The following is a 22,052-nucleotide window of genomic DNA, read 5'->3' as shown; positions in this document are numbered from 1 at the left end:
TTAATTATGAAATTCAAAACAAATTATAAATTATTTGAAATTCAACGAATTAATTATAATTACAAATTAGGTTGTATAATTAACAAAATTAAACCTTAAAATTGTTAAACATATACAGTAGGTCAATCATAGATTCAAAGTTTAAATACAAGATTTGTAAATATTTAATTTAACATCATAAAAATTACAAATTTTGCATTCGAAAAACTAAAACCTCCGAAACGTCATAGTTAGGCATCGAATTTGGGAATTCTGGGTTCGGCATCAAATCTTTGATTTTTGTCAAAATTTTAAAACGTCGTTTACATGTGAAATTCACTATAAATATATAAGATTTCGACCATTATTGACAAAACTGCTGAAAAATCCTGCGAACATATAATCAAATAATCGCACGAATTTGCAATCAATTATATCCACGAAATTAATCACCCCTTTAATTCATTGCAAATTTATAAAATTTAATCCATGTTAACTATAATTGATTGTGGAATTAATTAGAGGCTCGTGATACCACAGTTAGGTTATGAATAATACAATAATATAATTCATGCGCAAAAACCATAAAGCCAAAATCCAAATTAATTGACACATAGTCAATTAGCATAATTTAGGTGACATGCAATGTGATGCGTGCCTTCCCTAGCTGCTCCCGAACCAAACAAGAACAAGTCTTTAGAGCCCCAAACGTTGCTCCTCCGTAGAAAGTCCACAACACGTTCGGATCCGCCTTAGGTTCAACCAACTAGGATTTTACTTAAGGTTTTATGTATTCGGGTTAGGCTTGTATTATGTTCTCGCTTGAACACAGTGGGATTAAAGAATATGAGTTTCAATTCAATTAATGTGTATAATTATGAGGGCCTAGCCTCATATTTATAGGGTAGGAAATAAGGAATTTGAGTCTTACTAGGAATAGTACCAACCCTACTAGGATTAAAATTCTTATTCAATTAGAATTGCAACATTAATTAAACTCTTAATTATTTGAATTCTAGTAGGACTAGGAATACTTAATCCAAGCTTACTTGGGAATTAAGCAATTGGACGTTTCTTGGAGCCCAAGACGAAACAACCCAACGCAGCCACAACGGGCCACGTTGGTGTGCGTGCTGCCTCGGCCCAGCCACAGCCGCAGCTGGCCGAAGGCCCAGCGCACTGTGGCCTTGCCTCGGCGGGCCTGCAGTGTATTGCTTGGCCGCTGGGCGCGGCCCATGAGTTACTGGGTTGCACGCTTGCTTGGCGCGGCCCATGGAGCTGCTGCCTTGCTCGCTGGCTTGGCGCGGCCCATTGGCGTTGCTGCCTTGCTAGCTTGCTAGACGTGGCCCTTTGGCGTTGCTGCCTTGCTCGCTTTCTTGGCGCGGCCCATGGTGCTGCCTTGCTTGCTTGTCGAGCGATGGGCCGGCTCGCTTGCCGGCTTGTCGCTTGTCGAGCTTCCGATTCGTTTTCCAATTCCGGGATCCATTTCCTTTTCGAACAAATATTTACGTTTCTGTACGTAATATTTCAGATTCCGGAAATAATTTCCTTTTCCGACAATATTTCCGATTCCGGTAATATTTCCGTTTCCGGCAATATTTCCGATTCCGCCAATATTTCGTTTTCCGATAATATTTTCCGGATACGATCCATATTTCGTTTCCGGCAACATCTAAGACTTGGATAATATTTTTATTTCCGTCATGAACCATATTTCTGTTTCCGGAAATATCATCATTTCCAGGGTATTCTTTATTTTGCCTTTTGACGATTTCAGCTCCCAATGGAACCGAGATCCGTCGTTTCCGAATGTTCATAAATGGAGTACTTAATGAATAATATATTCACTTAAATACTTGATCCGTTCACGTACTATTTGTGTGACCCTACGGGTTTAGTCAAGAGTAAGTAGTGGATTAATATTATTAATTCCACTTGAACTGAAGCGGCCTCTAGCTAGGCATTCAGTTCACTTGATCTCACTAAATTATTAACTTGTTAATTAATACTGAACCGTATTTATTAGACTTAGCATTAAATGCAAACTTGGACCAAGGGTATTATTTCCTTCAGAAGGAGAGGGAGAAAGAAGGGCTGGCTAGAAGGGCAGCGACGACGGTCGGCTACAGGCGGTGCAGATGGTAAGCGCTGCGCGGCGTGGCATGGTGGCGCTGGGTGGTGGCGTGCGAAGAGAGGAAGGAGGAGTAGATGAGTTTTCACGTGAAAGAGGAGGGAGGAAATAAACGTGCGTGAGTTTGTGAGTTTGAGAGGAGAGAGAAATAATTGTGTGGATAAAATTTGGGGTTTAAGTGTTTTATGAGCTTAGAAATGTAATTGGGCTAGAATTAGGATTCCTTTTCAATTTTTAAAGTGTTCGAGTCCAAACCGATTAGAAGTACTTTTCCAAAATCAAAAGTGTTTCTATGTTTCAAATCGTTTTCGAAGTACGATTCTAAAATGTTTGATTGCATAAATCGTTAAAATATTTAGAATGTATTTAAACAAATTAAATATATATATTTATTACTAAAATTCACCAATTTCATTTAAATATAAATAGCTATACGTTAAAATATATTAATAAACTTTATAAATTTACGGAGGATTACAATCTACACCTCTTAAAAGAAGTTTCGTCCCGAAACTTGACACGAGAACTCACACATTTTTCAAAAGTCTTTAACTTATTCTCACTGGAGAAGTACTTGTGCCACTCATGTGCACTCTTTTGCCAACTTAAAGTTGCTGGTGTTACTCATGAACACCTTTTCTTATGCGGAGAATCTATTTACTTTGCATCAACATGTATAATTTGCTAAAATAAGCATAAAATTACATTAAAATTAGGTAAAAAGGGCGAAATTCTATCGCATTCTACCCCCTTAAAGAAAACGAGTTACGCCCTCGTAACTCATCTCATGGAATAACTTTGGATATTTCTCCTTCAACGAATTCTATCCCCAATACTATATTTTCACTAAAATCATTCCAGCAAGTGGGACTTCTGCACTTCCTTCCATATAATGCCTCAAAAGGTGTCAACTTAATGCTCGCATGATAACTATTATTGTATGAAAATTCAATCAAATCTAGATGGTCTTCCCAACTACCCTTAAAGTCAATAGCACAGACTCTTAACATATCTTCCATTGTTTGGTTAGTCCTCCAGTCTGACCATCGGCCGCAGGGTGGAAAGCAGTACTCATTTTCAATGTTGTCCCCAAGATTCAACTTGACCTTTTGTCAAAATTTCAGACTTTTATGGTCGGTATCTTACATGTTTCCCCATGAAGGTAATGTATCCAAATCTTCAAAGCGAACACAATAGCAGCTAACTCCAGGTCATGGGTAGGGTAATTAGCCTCATAAAGTTTTGATTGGCGTATATGCAATCACCTTCCCATTTTGGTGCAACACACAACCCAAACCATTCTCGAGTCGTAGGTGAAGGGGGGGGGTGATGTGTTAGGTTATGATACATATGACAAAACATAAATCATGCGGAAAACCTTAATGCCAGGAAACATATTATTTACACATAATCATTTAGCATAATTCAGATGCATACACTTTGTAGCGTGCCCTCCCTAGCTGCGCCGGAACCGAACAAGAACAAGTCTTTAGGACTACAAGTGTCGTCTCTCCGTAGATAGTCCACAGCACGTCCGGATCCGCCTTAAGATTGACCAACTAGAATCGCCCTTAAGGTACTAGGATTTTCGGCTAATAGGCAAGTGTCTGTGGCTGATTTTTGCTTGAAAATCTTACCTTTGAATACTTCAATCCTCGATGTAAATATGTGACCCTAGGCACCTATTTATAGAGTTTATGGAAAGGAATTATAATCCTACTAGGATATGAATTAATTAACTTAGAATCCTAGTAGAACTCTAAATCAATTCATTTATCTTTTAGGATTAGGATTTAATCATATGTAGAATCTCGATAGGATTCAAAAACACTCACGCAAGCACGAGCCGCACGCCCATGCGCAAGCCTCGCGGCCCACGCACGGCGCACAGCCCCGCAACCCATTATGCGCGCGCGCCAAGGCTTGGCTGGGCCTGGCCTTGTGCTGGGCCTGGTCGAGCTTGGCGTGTGTTTGTTGCGTGTTTGCTTGCTGGGCGATGGCCCGGCTTCGTGTTGGGCCTTCGTCTAGCAGGCCTCGTCCGATGCTAATTCGTACGATACGCTTCCGATTAAATTCTCAATTCCGGAATTCATTTCCGATACGAACAATATTTAATATTTCCGATTCCGGAATTAATTTCCGTTTTGAACAAATATTTAATATTTCCGTATCCGGAATTATTTTCCGATTTCGATAATATTTCCGATTCTGACAATATTTCCGTTTCCGGCAATATTTCCGATTCCGGCAATATTTCCATGTCCAATAATATTTTCCGATATGTACCATGTTTCCGTTTCCGGCAACATCTACGACTTGGATAATATTTATATTTCCGACGCGATCCATATTTCTGTTTCCAGCAATATCATCGTTTCCGGAGTATTCACTTGCTTGCCTTTGACGATCTTAGCTCCCACTGAAACCAAGATCCGTCGATTCCGAATATCCATAGATGAAGTATTTAATGCCATTAAATACTTGATCCGTTTACGTACTATTTGTGTGACCCTACGGGTTCAGTCAAGAGTAAGCTGTGGATTAATATCATTAATTCCACTTGAACTGAAGCGGCCTCTAGCTAGGCATTCAGCTCACTTGATCTCACTGAATTATTAACTTGTTAATTAATACTGAACCGCATTTATTAGACTTAACATAGAATGCATACTTGGACCAAGGGCATTATTTCCTTCAGTCTCCCACTTGTCCTTAGGGACAAGTGTGCATTTCCTAATTCCTTTGTCGCTCGATGCTTGCTCTTGAACATAAGGTAAGAGATGTCATCCGTATTACGTCCTGAGGTGTTTCTCGGTTTCAGAGTTCAACTGATCAAATAAAACAGATAATCATAACCTATGATTCATCTGAGCACGGCCATGCATTTTACAGTTTCTAGCTCTCCGAGTGGCCTTGTACAACTTTTAAGCATCTCATCCCGATTTATGGGAGGACAATCCCAATCTTGCGATCTTGAGATTAGACTTCGTTTGATAGGTGATTACCTGAGCGTTGCCTTTATAGCCTCCTTTTACGGTGCGACGGTTGGTCAACGTCAAAGTAAGCAGTTCTCAAACAAGTAATCTCAAATCACTCAGGTATTGAGGATATAGTGTCTAATAATTTTAATGAAATTTACTTATGACAGATTTTCATCTCTTACAGTAAAGTTTCATAGGTCTGTCCGATACTAGTCTTCCCAAAGTAAGTATCTATGAAAATGATTATGACATTGCCATGTCCACATAGTTCAAGAAACAGAACTACTAGTCATCTTGCGTTCTAGTCGTCTAACGTTTTCTATGCGTCCATCTTTATAGAAAACTCCAACCAGGGACCATTTTCAACTTTTGACATTCAAGTTCACTTGATAGACATTTCTTAGTCACAGGACTGGTGTAGACACCTACTTTTGTCCCCATTCCCGAAAGGGAAGGTTTGATGATGAAAGCGTAAATCTCCACTTGACAACGCATCTCCTATAAAATAACGAATCTCAATTCCCCTTTTCATTTCACCCGAAACCCGCTATTTATAGAAACCTGCTATTTATGGAAACCTGCTAAAAATAGTAACTGCCGTAATCGGTAATTGTTAAAAGTGGCAAGTCATAAAAGATAAAAACCTGTCAGAATTAGGTGTTGCACTCCAACATAAATCCTAAATGAGATAGAAATTGCGAGAGAATCCTATTCCTAATATGATTCGAAAGTAAGAGTCACGTATTAATTAAAATCCTAACGAGCCTAGAGTTCGTAACGCAATAAAAGACTCAATTAAATCTCAAATACTCCGGATTCAAGGAATCCGAATCTGACTGAGAAAACAGCCCAGATCCTATTTTCAACGCCTGGTTCTGGGCGCCGAAATCTTCGGCGCCCAGGCCTGGGCGCTGAAAATACCTGGTACGTGTTTTTTCCTAATTCCTCGTGGATTAGAGTTCTACAAATCTATCTTTCCACGAACTCTTTTCTATAAATAGGGCCTTAAGTTCGACGTGAAAAGAACAACACACAATTATTATTCTGAGTATTGACTCTAAACCCCTAAGCCTAAGCCTCACGCTGCAAAACTGATCACGCGTTCTGTCGCAATCGATCCATAAATCGAACAGAACGTATCCTGTCCCATAATTTGCGGTTCGTTAAAGAAAAGGAGAAATAGCAAAGTCAAAGTGGTTAGTTTTCTGAGAACCGTGACGCACCTCTCAAGGGTGCGTCGTAATGTGTCCCTTTTCCATGGTTTAATTGCTTTCCTCGCCCTTTTATGAACTGTTAAACTAACTAAATCTGATTGTTCGATCACGCTTAATAAATATGATATTTTTGGGAAATTGGATTATCATGCTAGGTCCCTTAAAACAATCTAAATCAGATAATCGCGCTCGATCTAGTACTATATGTTGCATATTGTTAAAATCAACTCAGATTAGTTTAATAGTTAACGCATGTCCCTTCAATCATTTATGCTGAGCTAGTAAGGATATCCTTCCTCTGGAGTTATCGAAGAGCGATTACTCCTCTCGGTAGTTACAGTCCCCCGAACCCTCAATCTCTACCCTGCGGGTGTACGTTGAGCGATCCCCACCACCAGGGATCACAAGGGAGCCTACGGCCGTCGTGGTCAAACATAATTGCACTCCCTTTATGTCACGATAACCGGGTTTTGTCAGTTTTTCTCATTGTCGTTAAAAACTGAATGGCGACTCCTATATTACTAGTCAATTGGGTGTAAACTCACAGGAAATCCAATTACACTTGATTTGACAAAAAGAAGCGTCTCACCCACGAGGGACGAGGTCACGCATTAGCCTCGTGCTTTTTCGACCCCCTCACAGTGGCGACTCCACTGGGGATAGTGAAGGAAATACTCGTGCTTGTAGGTAATCAAAATAGCCGAATGGTGAAACGATCCTACCCCGCGTTTATTTCCCCATCAAGTTGGGACGACCTGAAAATCAGCATATTAATGTGAACGAGCAGAACCGCATAACGAATCTTGGCTCCCTTGATGTTTCATCTCGGGAGTTGGGACTAAGGATACCCATCGCCAACTGGGGGGTGCATACGCTTCGAATGTTGTCCACTCGGGACTTTCGCTAGTAGTACACCCGTCCCAAACCCAATCGCTCGCCCACTAGGCCCCTCTCGCCTACATGCCCCCTTGGCTTGCACTTGCGGGTTGGCCTTCTGGGACGAAATTCGTCTGTTGAAAGCACTACCCCGACCGGGGCGTGTTGTGGATCTGCGATAGAAGCGGTACCAAGCCAGGCGCAAATAACTACCCATAGAAGCCTATCATAAACTACATGACATATTATTATTGCCTCATGATGGAATGTTAGTTATGTGTAGCGAAATATATGATTGCGTGTGACAAACTATCCTAGAAAAACCAACGACCTTAAAAATTGCCCAAATATTCATAAACCAATTTGCCAAGGAGTTATACCGAAATACGTGTTCCGCAAACCCGAACGATCGCCACAAAAATAAGCGACGCTCGGGATGGCCTGTAACGAATCCCACAAACGCTGCACAACGCGTAAATGACGTTATTAGGCAAGCACGCAAAATCGAAGTCGCATAAACAAAAGTAGACGCAAACAGAAAACGAGAACCAGCCAGAGACGCATTATCAACGCCCCTGGCTGGGCGCCAGAATTTCTCACGCCCTACGCTGGGCGCTGAAGTTGCTGCTTGGCCTTCTGGTCAGGCGCAGCAGACTCGGTGCCCGCGCAAAAGGAAAATACGTAGCACAAAAAAAACCGTTCGTAAAAAGAATTGCTACGAGGGCGTAAGAAAAGCACTCGATTCTAAAAGCGACTCATAAAAAAGAATAACTTTTTGCGTCGTTGTTAGGCCTCCTACGACGACAATGCTCGGCACCAAAACCGAACATGCTAATAATTATGAATGTCACACGGGCAAGTGTTTCGAAAATCCCAAGAATGACCAAAAGAAAGAACTAAAAAGTGTACCAACAAAAGAAAGAGTGAAAAACCAATAGAGAGAGTCGAAGTCTAGACTAAGTAATACTTGAAACTTTGGGACCTAAACTTTAGCTTATCTTATGCTTAGGACTGGTCCTGCCACTTGGTGCCGATCAGGAAATCAACGGTTAGTGCGCCTCGAAGATACATCGCCAACACCAGGTTTAGTGACTCCAAGCTCCGTCCGTCATCCCTCATTTCAAGGATCTCCGCTTCCCCAACCTCGATTCGCACCCTCAAACATGTCCATCGAAGAATTGCGAGACCAGATGGCTTAAATGACCCAACTCATGGGCCAACTGAAAATGGAAAACGAAGCCTTAGCGGCTGCACAAGCCAAAAATGACCTCGATAACGAGAAGAGGATTGAAAAAATGGTCCTACAGCAAACCATGGGGAGCAAGTACTTCTCCCTCGATCCTGAACCTTTTCCTGGCAAACTACCAGAAAAGTTTAGTTCATCTGACTTACCAAAGTTTAAAGCCACGGACAATCCCCGTGATCATCTATTGAGCTTTGTGAATGCCATGAACTTGAAAGGCGTGGACAAGTCCATGTATTTACCTGCCTTTCCTTTGTCCTTGGAACCTGTGCCGCTCAAATGGTACTATCACCAGGACCCTAAGCTCTTCCCCACTTGGGAAGACTTTGTCAATGTCTTCATCAAGCAATACTCGTCGAACATGGATTTTCAAGTCACCATGCGCGAGCTGGAAGTTCTCTTCCAAAAGAAAAATGAGGGTTTCACAACCTACTTTGCTAGATGGAGGGACCAGGCGGCCCAACTAATCAATAGGCCTCCCGAAACAGAATTGGTCCAAAAATTCATTGACAACCTGGACCCGGCTTACAGACAACACCTTAGGTACCTGGGACTTGACACTTTTAAAAGAGTTTATGATGTGGGAATAAAGATCGAGGATGATCTCGCAAAAACAATACAAAGTAAACCCGCATACAAAAGCAACACCTACAACAGGGGCAACACGTCCCAAGCCCAAGAAGTCCATGCCGTAGAGGAGACTCCCGCCCGAAGAAGCCCTGGAAGATGAGTCTGAGACCGAAAGTTTGCCCCACTCGGGTCAACTTTGGTACAAGCCTTCGAAAGACTAACCAATCAAGGAAAGTTGAGACCTATAGGCCCCACCCGTGACCCTCCTGTCAAGAGCAAATACTGGGTCGAAGGTACTTATTGCAAAATCCATCAAGGAAATGGACATGACACCGAAAACTGCTGGAACCTAAAAAATACAATCCAGGACATGATAGAGGATGAAGTAATACCTCTCCCTAACGTTGGCAAACCCAAAAACAACAAGAGCCCACTCGGCTCTTGTCACATCTCTCTCGACCAACCAGAAAATGAGAACTTCGACCCCACGGTGTACATTACGCCTCAAGGTGCACAACTCGCTGTGGTCCATATGGATCGAATCGAGAGAGAAGTGTGCGGTGTGTGGGATGATGATGCTGAAGATATTTACCTATCTCAAGTGTCGGGCCAGGACCTCTTTACTGAAACTTGGCCCGGGTATGCTCACATCGACACCACCCCTCAGGAGCCCGAGGTCGACAACCTCACCCGATCCGGAAGGATATACCAACCAGATATTCGCCCACCTCCTATGGACGATATCCCAGTTAGGCAAACTCCTGAGAATGGACGGCACCCCACCTCACCAAGACTAAAACAACTGAAATATTGGACGACCAGGCTCTATGGACATTGTTTAACGAATCGAGGCCTATGGAGGATGAGACTGTGATGACTACCCTAGCTTTACAAGATGAAGGTTTCGATCCAACCCGGTTAATCGCTCCTACATCAACACTAGAAGAGATCGAGAACGGATGGGTGAAGACATATCAGTGGGTCAATGCAAAAGTAATAGAATTCAAGATGAGTACCGGTGAAGGACCAAAGTTTTACGAGACTAAACCCAAGGCTTGAGCCACATAGAGCACCTTGATAAAAAGCGCCTAGTAGTTCTTTAGATTGGTAGAAAAATAATAAAGACTTTAGATGGTCCTAAGACCCCTTAGAATATAGGTCAAGTTTATTTCAGTGTGTTTTCCTTACTTTCCAAATTAATAAAGGCGTAATATTTCTCCTAAAATTTTATTCTAACACTAAGTAAGCACCAAATGTACTTGCAAAATACAAAAATAAAGAGGCGGCCCACTCTAGGCCCAACAAACGAGGCCCATTCGGTCTTAAAATAGTGCCATGGGAACCAATTCCCGAAACCCACAAAAAAACCGTACCCTCCCCTTCATATCCCCAAAACATAAAGGTCAACCAGTGTCATCGTAAAAGTCAATCCATGCAACCCAAAGAAATCAGAGGAAATCAAAATCCAAAACAAATGCAAATGTTGCTTAGAAAGCGAATTAATAAAATGTAACCCCATCAAATCCTTCAAAAACGACACGCACCTCAACCCACCCAAAAGCCTATACAAAGATCTTCATATCTTCCACACCCTAACTCCATTTTCAAAGCCGTTTCGTGTCACGGATAGAAAAAAATTAATCCGGACAAAAATGCATTGCACGCTAACAGTCAAAAAAGCCTCCGAAATAGCCTCAAAATTGATTTTAAATACGAGCAAAAATCAAAGCACTAAAACGAAAAAAAAGAAAAAAAAGGGAAATGCAAGAACACGTGAAGCAAAGCGTCAAAAACGACCACCCAAATCATTTTCAGCGCCCAGGGCTGGGCGCCGAAATCTTTGACGCCCCAGCCTGGGCGTTGAAACTCTCTGCCTGCCTAAATTTTTTTAGAAGTGCTCGTCATTTTATCCGCACATAACGGAAAAATAACGAACACTTGGGGGGTACAGCACGTATCCAAATAGGCTCACCAAAAAATATAGCCATACAAAAGTAGTCGAATTTCATTTTTTACGCGACTTACGGCAAACAAAAAACGGCAGACAAAAATAATGATAATACTTCACTCATTTGACCGATTAAGTAATATGCTACCACCTTAGGGCATATCTATTAAAATCTGGCATCCTAGAACTTATTCTAGCAAGAACTACGCGCGACCTGATTCTGACAAGATACGTAGGCAATCCTTACCAAGGATTCGGTCCAATCAAAAAAAACATATAAAAATTGTGCAAAAAGTGTTAGACATATAAAAATATAAAAAATGAGGAGAAACAAAAAATGAAAATGAAAAATAAAATACGCCTTTATTGAAAAATAATAAGAAGGAAAACAAAGTGCTAAGAAATGAAAAAACAAACACAACTGAAATAAATAAAGGGCACCTACACCCTAGCAAGAACTACACTACTTTAGTTCTTCCGGATCATCAAATAAAGTCTTGTAGAGGGCAATGTTCGCAGGATCCACCCCCACAGTCTTCTGCGCTGCCCCTATATCAATCTCCATAAGAACCGGCTCCTGGACACTAACTTCCAAAGATGCCAAGGCTTCAGAAACATTCTCAGTTATAGCCCGCTCAGCCTCAAGGGCACAGACAATGGTGGGAGAAGGATTATTATCATCAACTAGACTAGTCACTGTTTCTACAGGCGGCTGAGCCTTCCTAACCCATACATTGTTCCGGCGACGATCTCCGCAAGAGCTTGCATTTCTTTTAACGACAGCAGGCCCCTTCATGTTAGGCATCTTTTTAGGCCTGAAACTGGAACGGGGAGGAACTTCCTTTCGCTTTTGATCAGGACGAGCTTTCACAGTCTTAATACCATGGGTACGAGGTTTGGCAGAATCAGGACCCTCATACTTAACACGAATACGAGGTATCAAAAGCTCAGCCGGCTCCCCATTTCGAGCTTCGGTCCTCACAGCTTTATCATCGGAGCTCATCCACAACTTGTAGTTTTCAGAAAGACCCACAAAGCCATTTGTAGCTACGGCCCAACGCTGGAGACCATCATAATACTTAGCCCACGCTTGAACCCGTGCTTGTAAAAAGGCCGCTACTTTAGGTGGTACCGTATCGGAAAAGGGGATAGTCTGCCTTAAACCGTATTGACGCATGACTCGGTAAGGGAAAATATAAATGGGCCGAGATAGCCCCAACAAAGAAACATAAACCGATACATCAGAACCCCCCGTCATAGTAGTCAAACCCCACCATGGTACCACCCACTTAATAGAACAGATGCCATGAGTAAAAAGGAGGCCCATTCGGCCTCTTCCTGGCCTCGGTGCAAATATTTTCGGTTACCCAGGGCTATAGGGCGATAATGTTTAGGATCGGCAGGAGCTTCCAAGAGCCTAAGCTGTTCCACGAGCCAAATCTGCAAAAAAAAACGGGTACGATCAAAAAAAATAAAATAAAAAGAAAACGGTTCCTGGGGCGCAGTTTCAACGCCCAGGACTAGGCGCCGATAATTCTAGCGCCCAGCCCTGGGCGCTGAAACTCAGCCCCAAGGCAGGGAGAATGAAAAATATATATGCAAAAAAAAAAAACGTATACATGCGCAAAGAAAAAAAATCGATTACCTGCAGTAATAGGGGTCTTCCCTTAAAATATCCAGATTTGGCGTCCTTCTTCAACTCATCCGCACTCGGCAAAGTCTCGGCAACCACCAACGGCATAATAGAATAGCAACTTTCCATCTGGCTAATCAAGGGGATCAACCTTATGTCACCGAACTCACCATTGTTATTCGACAGCAAATAATGATTCAACAAGCAAAATACAAGGGCTCGAATATTCAATTTCTGTTCGGTCATATTCTTACTAGGCCTAAAGTGATGTTTTACAAGTTTTGCCAAATTAACCTCATCACCTACAACAACTTCAGTAAGCATGTTAGCATCTAGTCCTAGGAAAGCCCCTATGGTTGTTTTACTCTCTTCAATAGTGCCAGGAGTGGCAGGGGTAGCATTAGTAGGATAACCAAGGATCGCAGCAAATTCATCTGGCAAAGGACATATTTCGTTGCCCCGAAAGACAAAAACATGATGATCGGAATCCCAAAAGCTTAGGGCTGCGTGCAGAAAATTATAGTCAATGTTAATTTGTTGTAAGCCTAAAAGTGCCTCTAAGTGGTATTCTTTCAACAAAGCCTTTTCTGTAGGATTAAGGGCCCGTAGCCAACGCCTAACAGCCCGTTGGAGTGAGAAAGTAGGAATCGACATGACGAAAGTAAGGAGTAACTAAAACACAGCAAAGAAAGAAGGAAATTGAAAGTGATGGAAAATAGGGACGTATCTAGCCCCTATATATAGCTAAACGCATCAAGTGACATCCTGATCCCATTCGGAAACGCGTTAAGAAATCCGAAAGTCAAAATTCGCCAGGAAAGGACTTTCAGCGCCCGAAGCTGGGCGCCGAAATAATTAACGCCCAGCCTTGGGCGCCGAAAATGCAGCCCAAGGCCCAGATTTCACAAAACGCGGAACAGGAAAATACTTAAAACCGTGTTGCTAGACACGAGGCCCTATGTACAATTAAGATCAAGCCCAAAAGCGCCTTTAAGCTCCCAAATAGCAAAAATAAATGGTAAAACTTGGTCGAAACTTAGACTTGTCTCCAGGAACATATATGTACACTTTTCAAAACAAATGTGAAATATCAAGGTCATTCTTCGAAACACCAAAAAATGTTGTTAAGTCGTTGGTTTCTCAAATGAAAAATGTTTATCTGTCAAAAGATTAATCCGGGCCAAGATAAACCGGATGATATTAAACCTTGTCGCCCAAAGAGTGAAGTTGCACCCCACGACTTCGCCAAAATAGCACACCACTATGAAAGGTCGCTCGCACATACGAGCACGACCCCAAACATGATTAAAAGACGTTATGAAGTATGCGAATGACTAACAAAGCCCAAGCGCTTGGGGGCTCGCGGAAAGTATACTCCAACAAAAAAGCGCGCAATCGAAATCACATTCCCGGACTGCGCTATACGCCGTCCCATGTTTGGATGATCTCAAAAGAACAGGTTCAACCTCAGAAAAGGGTCTTCATTGACACTTGTACATGGTCCTCTGATCAAAGACCAAGTGGTGGCAAAAATCGAGCCATAAAGACTAGCTCAAAACCACGAAAGCAGACGGTCGCAAGACAAAGGTCCGTCTGAACCCGTTGTCAACCCACGTTCAGGTTACAACTAAATTCGAGCATCCCTCGAAAGAATTCGCTCTTGCAAGAATGAACAAAAGAAATTCTCAAAAAAAAAAAAATCACGATGAAAAAATAGGAAACTTGCCCATCTTAGTTGGCAAAGATCACGTCACGAACCACGCGAGTTCCAAAACGAAAAACGAATTCAGGGACGTCCACCCTCAGCGGACAGGGTTCGCCCACCCTCAGCGGGCGGGGTCTGCGTCACTAGCCACGCAGGTCCTCAGTTTTCCAAAAATGAAATTTTCAAAATTCAAAATGAAACAGGCTCGCCATCTTCAGCTGGCGGGGTCTACGGCGCAAACCACGTAAGTCCTCATTTTTCAAAAAATAAACACAAAACGAATTTCAAAATAGATTCGTCCACTTCTATCGGACGGGGTGTCCACCCTTAGCGGATAGGTTCGCCATCTTCAGCCGGCGGGGTCTACGTCACAAAACCGCGTAGGTCCTTATTTTCAAATTTCAAAAATAGATTCGTCCACTTCTATCGGACGGGGTTTCCACCCTTAGCGGACAGGCTCGCCATCTTTAGTCGGCGGGGTCTGCGTCACTAACTGCGCAGGTCCTTAGTCGCTGCAGCGATAACTTTTTCTGGTTTTCCGTTTTTCCAAAAAAGAACGATGTGAGTAGCTTTCCCTTTTTCCAAAGATTGGTTTTCCGTTTTTCCAAAAAAGAACGATGTGCTGGATTTTCCTCCGTTTTACATCCCATAAAAACAAGGGGGTTTTCTCGTTTAGCAAACCCTGAAAATGAGAATCTTTTAAAACATTTTTTACCTCGTGATTGGGCTTGGCCAGGCCCAATTACACTTTATAGCTTTGATTTCGAAAATATCTGTAGCTACTCCCAATGACAAAGTGAGGGAGTTTCTACGCACCTTTAGATTCTTCCAATGACAAAGTGAGGAAGTTTCTATGCTATCCGTTGATAAATCCCAATGACACGTGAGGGATATGTCGACACTTCAAGTGATGACCCTTAAGTCAAATGTTATCACTCGGGGGCTCGTGAGACCCTCGCCAAAACAGGTCACCATGGCTTGTGCGACGCACTCCGTCTGATACTTTGACCATCGTCTTACTCCAAGACTCAGTCAAAGTGGGGCTAACTGTAGACAACTACTTTTGTCCCCATTCCCGAAAGGGAAGGTTCAATGATGAAAGCGTAAATCTCCACTTGACAACGCATCTCCTATAAAATAACGAATCTCAATTCCCCTTTTCATTTCACCCGAAACCCGCTATTTATAGAAACCTGTTATTTATGGAAACCTGCTAAAAATAGTAACTGTCGTAATCGATAATTGTTAAAAGTGGCAAGTCATAAAAGATAGAAACCTGTCAGAATTAGGTGTTGCACTCCAACATAAATCCTAAATGAGATAGAATTTGCGAGAGAATCCTATTCCTAATATGATTCGAAAGTAAGAGTCACGTATTAATTAAAATCCTAACGATCCTAGAGTTCGTAATGGGCCCAGACGCATCCCGTCACAAGGTTAATACGCACTAAAAGACTCAATTAAATCTCAAATACTCCGGATTCTAGGAATCCGAATCTGACTGAGAAAACAGCCCAGATCCTATTTTCAACGCCTGGTTCTGGGCGCCGAAATCTTCGGCGCCCAGGCCTGGGCGCTGAAAATACCTGGTACGTGTTTTTTCCTAATTCCTCTTGGATTAGAGTTCTGCAAATCTATCTTTCCACGAACTCTTTTCTATAAATAGGGCCTTAAGTTCGACGTGAAAAGAACAACACACAATTATTATTCTGAGTATTGACTCTAAACCCCTAAGCCTAAGCCTCACGCTGCAAAACTGATCACGCGTTCTGTCGCAATCGATCCATAAATCGAACAGAACGTATCCTGTCCCATAATTTGCGGTTCGTTAAATAAAAGGAGAAATAGCAAAGTCAAAGTGGTTAGTTTTCTGAGAACCATGACGCACCTCTCAAGGGTGCGTCGTAATGTGTCCCTTTTCCATGGTTTAATTGCTTTCCTTGCCCTTTTATGAACTGTTAAACTAACTAAATCTGATTGTTCGATCACGCTTAATAAATATGATATTTTTGGGAAATTGGATTATCATGATAGGTCCCTTAAAACAATCTAAATCAGATAATCGCGCTCGATCTAGTACTATATGTTGCATATTGTTAAAATCAACTCAGATTAGTTTAATAGTTAACGCATGTCCCTTCAATTATTTATGCTGAGCTAGTAAGGATATCCTGCCTCTGGAGTTATCGAAGAGCGAGTACTCCTCTCGGTAGTTACAGTCCCCCGAACCCTCAATCTCTACCCTGCGGGTGTACGTTGAGCGATCCCCACCACCAGGGATCACAAGGGAACCTACGGCCGTCGTGGTCAAACATAATTGCACTCCCTTTATGTCACAATAACCGGGTTTTGTCAGTTTTTCTCATTGTCGTTAAAAACTGAATGGCGACTCCTATATTACTAGTCAATTGGGTGTAAACTCACAGGAAATCCAATTACACTTGATTTGACAAAAATAAGCGTCACACCCACGAGGGACGAGGTCACGCATTAGCCTCGTGCTTCTTCGACCCCCTCACAACTGGTCCTGACAGTCTATCTTGAATATATCGTCAAATTGAAGGGACTCATCATTTAATACTAAACCAAGATTAAATGGAATATGAAAATACATTTCATATATGATAAATGTTCAACCCCATTGTTTTACAACCATGGGCCTCAAACCCATCTTTAAAACAGTTCATGGAATTCAAAGCTATGCTTGATTTCCAGTGCTACAACGTGAGTGTTGCTTCTCACTTGTTTCATAGATTTAGTTATCATGCTTTTCAGATCTTAATATCCTCTTCATCGAATAATATTCGAGATATGATGATAAGATCTTTTGAGTTTGTTTATTATGTGATCTAGTCTTTCTTACTACAATAGTGGTTCTACGCATTTTGCAATGAAGAACCATGAAGTCAACAGACATGTGATCTTCCCAAGTTCAATGAAGAACTCATTAATATAAACAACTCTGTTCTATTGCTTCTTAGGAAATAAGTACTTTTACTTCAACTGTTTAGGCTGCTAGTGATGCTTTGTTTGGATTTACTTATCCAAGCAGTTCACAGATATGTAGAAGACTTTCCAGCTGTAACTTTGGAACATAGAAATTAATATTTTAATTTCCCACGCAACAACTCATGGTCTTCGATCAATCCATGTTGCCATATCAAAACACGATGCTCTATAGCTCGTTCTTGCCAATGGTTAACTCCAATGGGTCTTGCTTGATCCTTTGCCAGTGTTTATGCATGTAGCATCAATATTTAGCATATCTTTATTTCCTTGAATCAAGAACTAATCTTATGTACCTTTTCGAGTACCATAAGTTTTTCTTGATTTCAATCTAGTTGATCTTCACTTAGATCAATAGAGATTGGTATATGTTCGTCATGCCTAAAGTCATACGATACGTTTTTGGCGATCCTCATATTATATCATACATGATAAATTCTTTTGCAGAATAATTCCCAATTGAATTCTATTCATGTAACTTTAGCTCATTCTAGTTTCAGTAGATACTAAATCCAGCTAAATTCTTTGACATATAATATAGGTTAAGAATCTTACTTAGATCCTTTGATGTTTAACTTAGTAAATGCTTATACATAGTTCAAACATTCATTACTTAGATTTATTCACATGGGTCGAATATCTCCAATGGAGTATTTCGTGTTTGATTTAGTAAATTTCATTACTTAATCCAAAACAATATTATAAGATCTTTGTAAATATATCTTAATACCCAGTATGTACTAAGTTTCGCCATGGTCCATCATTGATGAATAATTTCAAATCTAAGTCATTAGCATTTGAATGTTATTTCACAATAGAGAGATATGTGTGTGATACACATAGGACCAATTAAGTTTTTATGTACTCCCACTAAACTTCTTATATATCTATAAGAATCATGTACATTTTATGAAACCAAAATACTTATTAGCTTCACTAAAATATAATTCCAATTCCCAATCGCTTGCTTAAATCTGTACTTAGATTTCATAAGCTAGCTTTCCTTTTCAAGCATTTATTTGGATCCACAAATCCCATGACATACCATGTACATAGTTATTCCAACATTTGATTAAGGAATAAGTTTTGTCATCCAATTTCCATATGTACCAATATGCAATCATTGCTTGATTTATAGACTTGAGCATTACGATTATGCATGAGGTTTCAACACAATCCATGCCGTGAATTTGCTTGTAACCTTTAGCAACTAATCTAGCTTTGTGTGTGAACACAATTCCATGTTTGATGGTTTTTATCCTTAAAACAAACTTGCAACCAATAGGTGTGAAAATATTCTTGCAAATCAACAAAATTTCAATTTTGTCATCAAAACATTTAGTATGTTTTATGGCCTCTAACCATTTAAAACATTTGAGTCTATATATGGCCTTTAACCATTTTAGGGAATCTAGGTTTCGTCATAGCTTTCTCACAGGTCACAAACTCATTAATCTACATGATAATAGTTTGACTGCAAGTTGTAGGTTTCTTCACTATCTAATAGAAGAATCGCATAGCTTCAGTGACCTGAACTCCATGTTTCTTCACTATCTAATAGAAGAATCTCATAGTTTCAGTGACTTGAACTCTATGCCTACTTGGGTATAGAACATCAAACAATAGAATGTCTTTGAATATTCTGTTCTCCTTGAAGCACTTGTAAAGTCTTCTAAGAGATGTCTATTCTTTAATGCCACTTCTAAGTTCCTTAAAGAATAAGTGTTCGGATTTTCTGAAGAACTTCGAAAAGCCTCCGGAATGTCCTTTTATGTTTGTTGTTCGCCTCGAATACTTTCGAGGTCTATTTTCTCCCACTTGTCATTTTGGAAACGAATCTCCAAAAGGACATCATTTCGAGCAAACAAACATTATGTTCTCAAAAATTCGTGGTACAAACAATACCCTTATGTCTCATTTGAATAAATCACAATGAAACATATATCTATACTTGGGCCTTAGTTTATTGAATAACAAACACTAAGCTCCCACTGAGTTTAGGAACTCTTTAGATATATTATGAAAAAATATTCTGAAATTACTTTTCAATAGCTTTGACGAATTTGGTTTAGTTTGGTGGTAGTTGAGCATTTTGTTTAGATATTATAGGAAAATTCTTTATGATTCATCATTTGATCGAATCAAGTATTAATTGACTTCGATCATTCCAACTTAGATATGCCATATCTTATGGAGCTAGATCGTGAAATTACAATGCACAATCATTGATGATCATTTTTTGTCTCAAGTAATCATCAACATGATCTAACCTAGATCTTTATGATTTCTTGCTAAGTGATTTTATATTTCTGAATCTTTGAACTAGCCAAACAGATTCAAACTTATATCACTTTGAGTAAATAAACCTATATTCACTCAAATCTATGTGAAATAATAAAGTCATAAAATCTTTCTTTAGCTTTGAACTCCATTGTCTAGGTGTTCTAACAATAGTTCATATCTTTTGCTACTTTCAACAAGTAAGACTTGCTTGTCTTAAATTGATCTAGAAATCAACCAACTTTCAGAAGTCCATTAAAATAGAGCTTTTGAATGTTAACTTAGCTTGTTGATATGGTCTAAGCAACAATGCCAAAGATTAGTGGAACTTCAAATCAAGAGGTTGATTTGAACCTAGTAAAGTTCTTATTGTTTAAGAGTTATTTGTTTTTAATCAAGCATATTGACTCAACCCGTAAATGGCCATTTCGTTCATATAAACAAACAAACAAGCATTGTTTTTGTTCTTCTAAATGTGAGTCTTTCTGTGTTTGAAGCAGAAATTTAGGTATGCTGATTATGAAACAAAATAGCCATTAAGTTCCAGCCTTGAAAGGACTTAAAACAAACTAGATGACCCTACAACTAATGTAGCAATGTCATGCTTTATTTCCCACTTGTAGGTCATTAGTGTAACCTAGCTTCCATTGTTTGAGTTATTACCGAAGTAAGAATCCTCAAGCGGTATATGATACCAAGGAAGTTTGATTGCTAGGTCATTGCTCTTTAAACATAAACTTATAGGTAGAAACGGAATTGTAAATTCCTTTCATTTGTTCCTTGTTTTCCTATTTCTTGTACCCTTTCTTATAGTTTTAATAATTGAATTCTTTAGTGTTGACTTTTATACTTTGTTAGACATGTCCAATGTCACTCCAACAAGGTTATTACCATTTAATTTGTGTTGAATATTCTGTTTCAACTAGATGATCTTACCAGAAGCTTCTAAAGTTCTCTAAGCATCGATCTATTCGAATGTCTAGGGACTAGACTCATTCGAGAATTAAATGGACAAAGATATTAGGTTGTTAACCATTGGTAAGGCTGAGCGTTTAAACTCAATGCTTTATGATCTCAAAACTACATTGTATTTTGAGTCTACAAGCACCAATCGGTTCGCCATTCGACTTTGATACTCGAAAACAACCATAAAAGTCGCTAAAAGAAACGTACATTTTAAATTGCTCATTTTCTCTCATTTCCGTGAATCATTCTTGGATTCACTGCCAATCGAGGAAATTTACTGTTACCTTTCTAAAAGGATTTATTGCAGTGCAAGATATTTAATTATAAACAATAATTAAAACATACATTGAAGCATGCAAAGTCTAAACATTTATCATGAGTAATAACTTGAAAATTAAAGCAATCATGCAATTTAAACAAGTCATTGGCATTTTATTCGAATTTATTGTTCCGGCAGGTGTGAATAAAATGATTCCAAGACCCTAAAACCATTGAAGAATTAAGCACATTATGTATTTTGACTCAATTCTAAAACATTTTAGGTAAGCAAAATCCTTTTGCTAATAGTCTAGAAACTACTCTTGGTTGATAGGTACGTCTAAGAACTTATTAGGTAAACCTATCGATTTTGTCACGACATAAAAGGACTCCTTACTTATATCGTTGAGTTTCACCAAAACTATCATGTACTCACAATTATTTGTGTACCTTACCCCTTTAGTATCGATAAGTAACACCTCGCTATGGCGGAAACCTATTACTAAGATCGATGTAAAGGATATCCAAGTAAGTGTTATTTTGGCATGGCACCTTTTAACTCAATTTTTAAGTTTGGAACTTAAGGCTCTTACTATGTTGGTTAGATTTTAAGTGAACTAAAATCCTTAATCATGCAACATAATCAAGCCACAATCTCATGCATATTTAAGACATATTTAAAAGCAATAAATAACTTAAAGCATGCATAATATAATTGTGATCTAGTATGGCCCGACTTCATCTTGAAGCTTCAACTTCAAAGTCCGTCTTGAAAATGGATTGGAAACTCCGTCTTAAATTTCACCGTGGGAGGCGCCATTTTCTTCAAATAGGATAAGCTATAATTAAACTAATTACAACTATTTGATGGTACGCAGACCATATTTGAATTGAAAAATAAATTTGGTGCTTTAGACCAATTACATTCAAATTAATGGTACGCATACCATATTTTCTATCCTATTTGGGCCATTCTAGTCACTTCATAACCTGCAAAACAGTACATATACAATATATACCATTCACCCATTCATTATCATGAATGGCCCACATAATTGGTTAGTGAAAACACATTGTATGCATCACATAAATGTTTGCAGCAATTAATCAAGGGCAACAATAATCTACCAATTATTCAGTCCTTATTAATTCTAATCAAGTTGTTTAACCTTAAAGGATTTGTAGACCTAATTAAGAGTTTAGTCTAACCGGAAACATATAAGTTTAATTAAAATTGCTCCCACTTAAACCAATAACTTTAT

Source organism: Spinacia oleracea, chromosome 5, assembly GCF_020520425.1.
Source record: "Spinacia oleracea cultivar Varoflay chromosome 5, BTI_SOV_V1, whole genome shotgun sequence".
Lineage (NCBI taxonomy): Eukaryota > Viridiplantae > Streptophyta > Magnoliopsida > Caryophyllales > Amaranthaceae > Spinacia > Spinacia oleracea.
The sequence above is the reverse complement of the archived record's forward strand: the minus strand, read 5'-3'. Positions refer to the sequence as shown.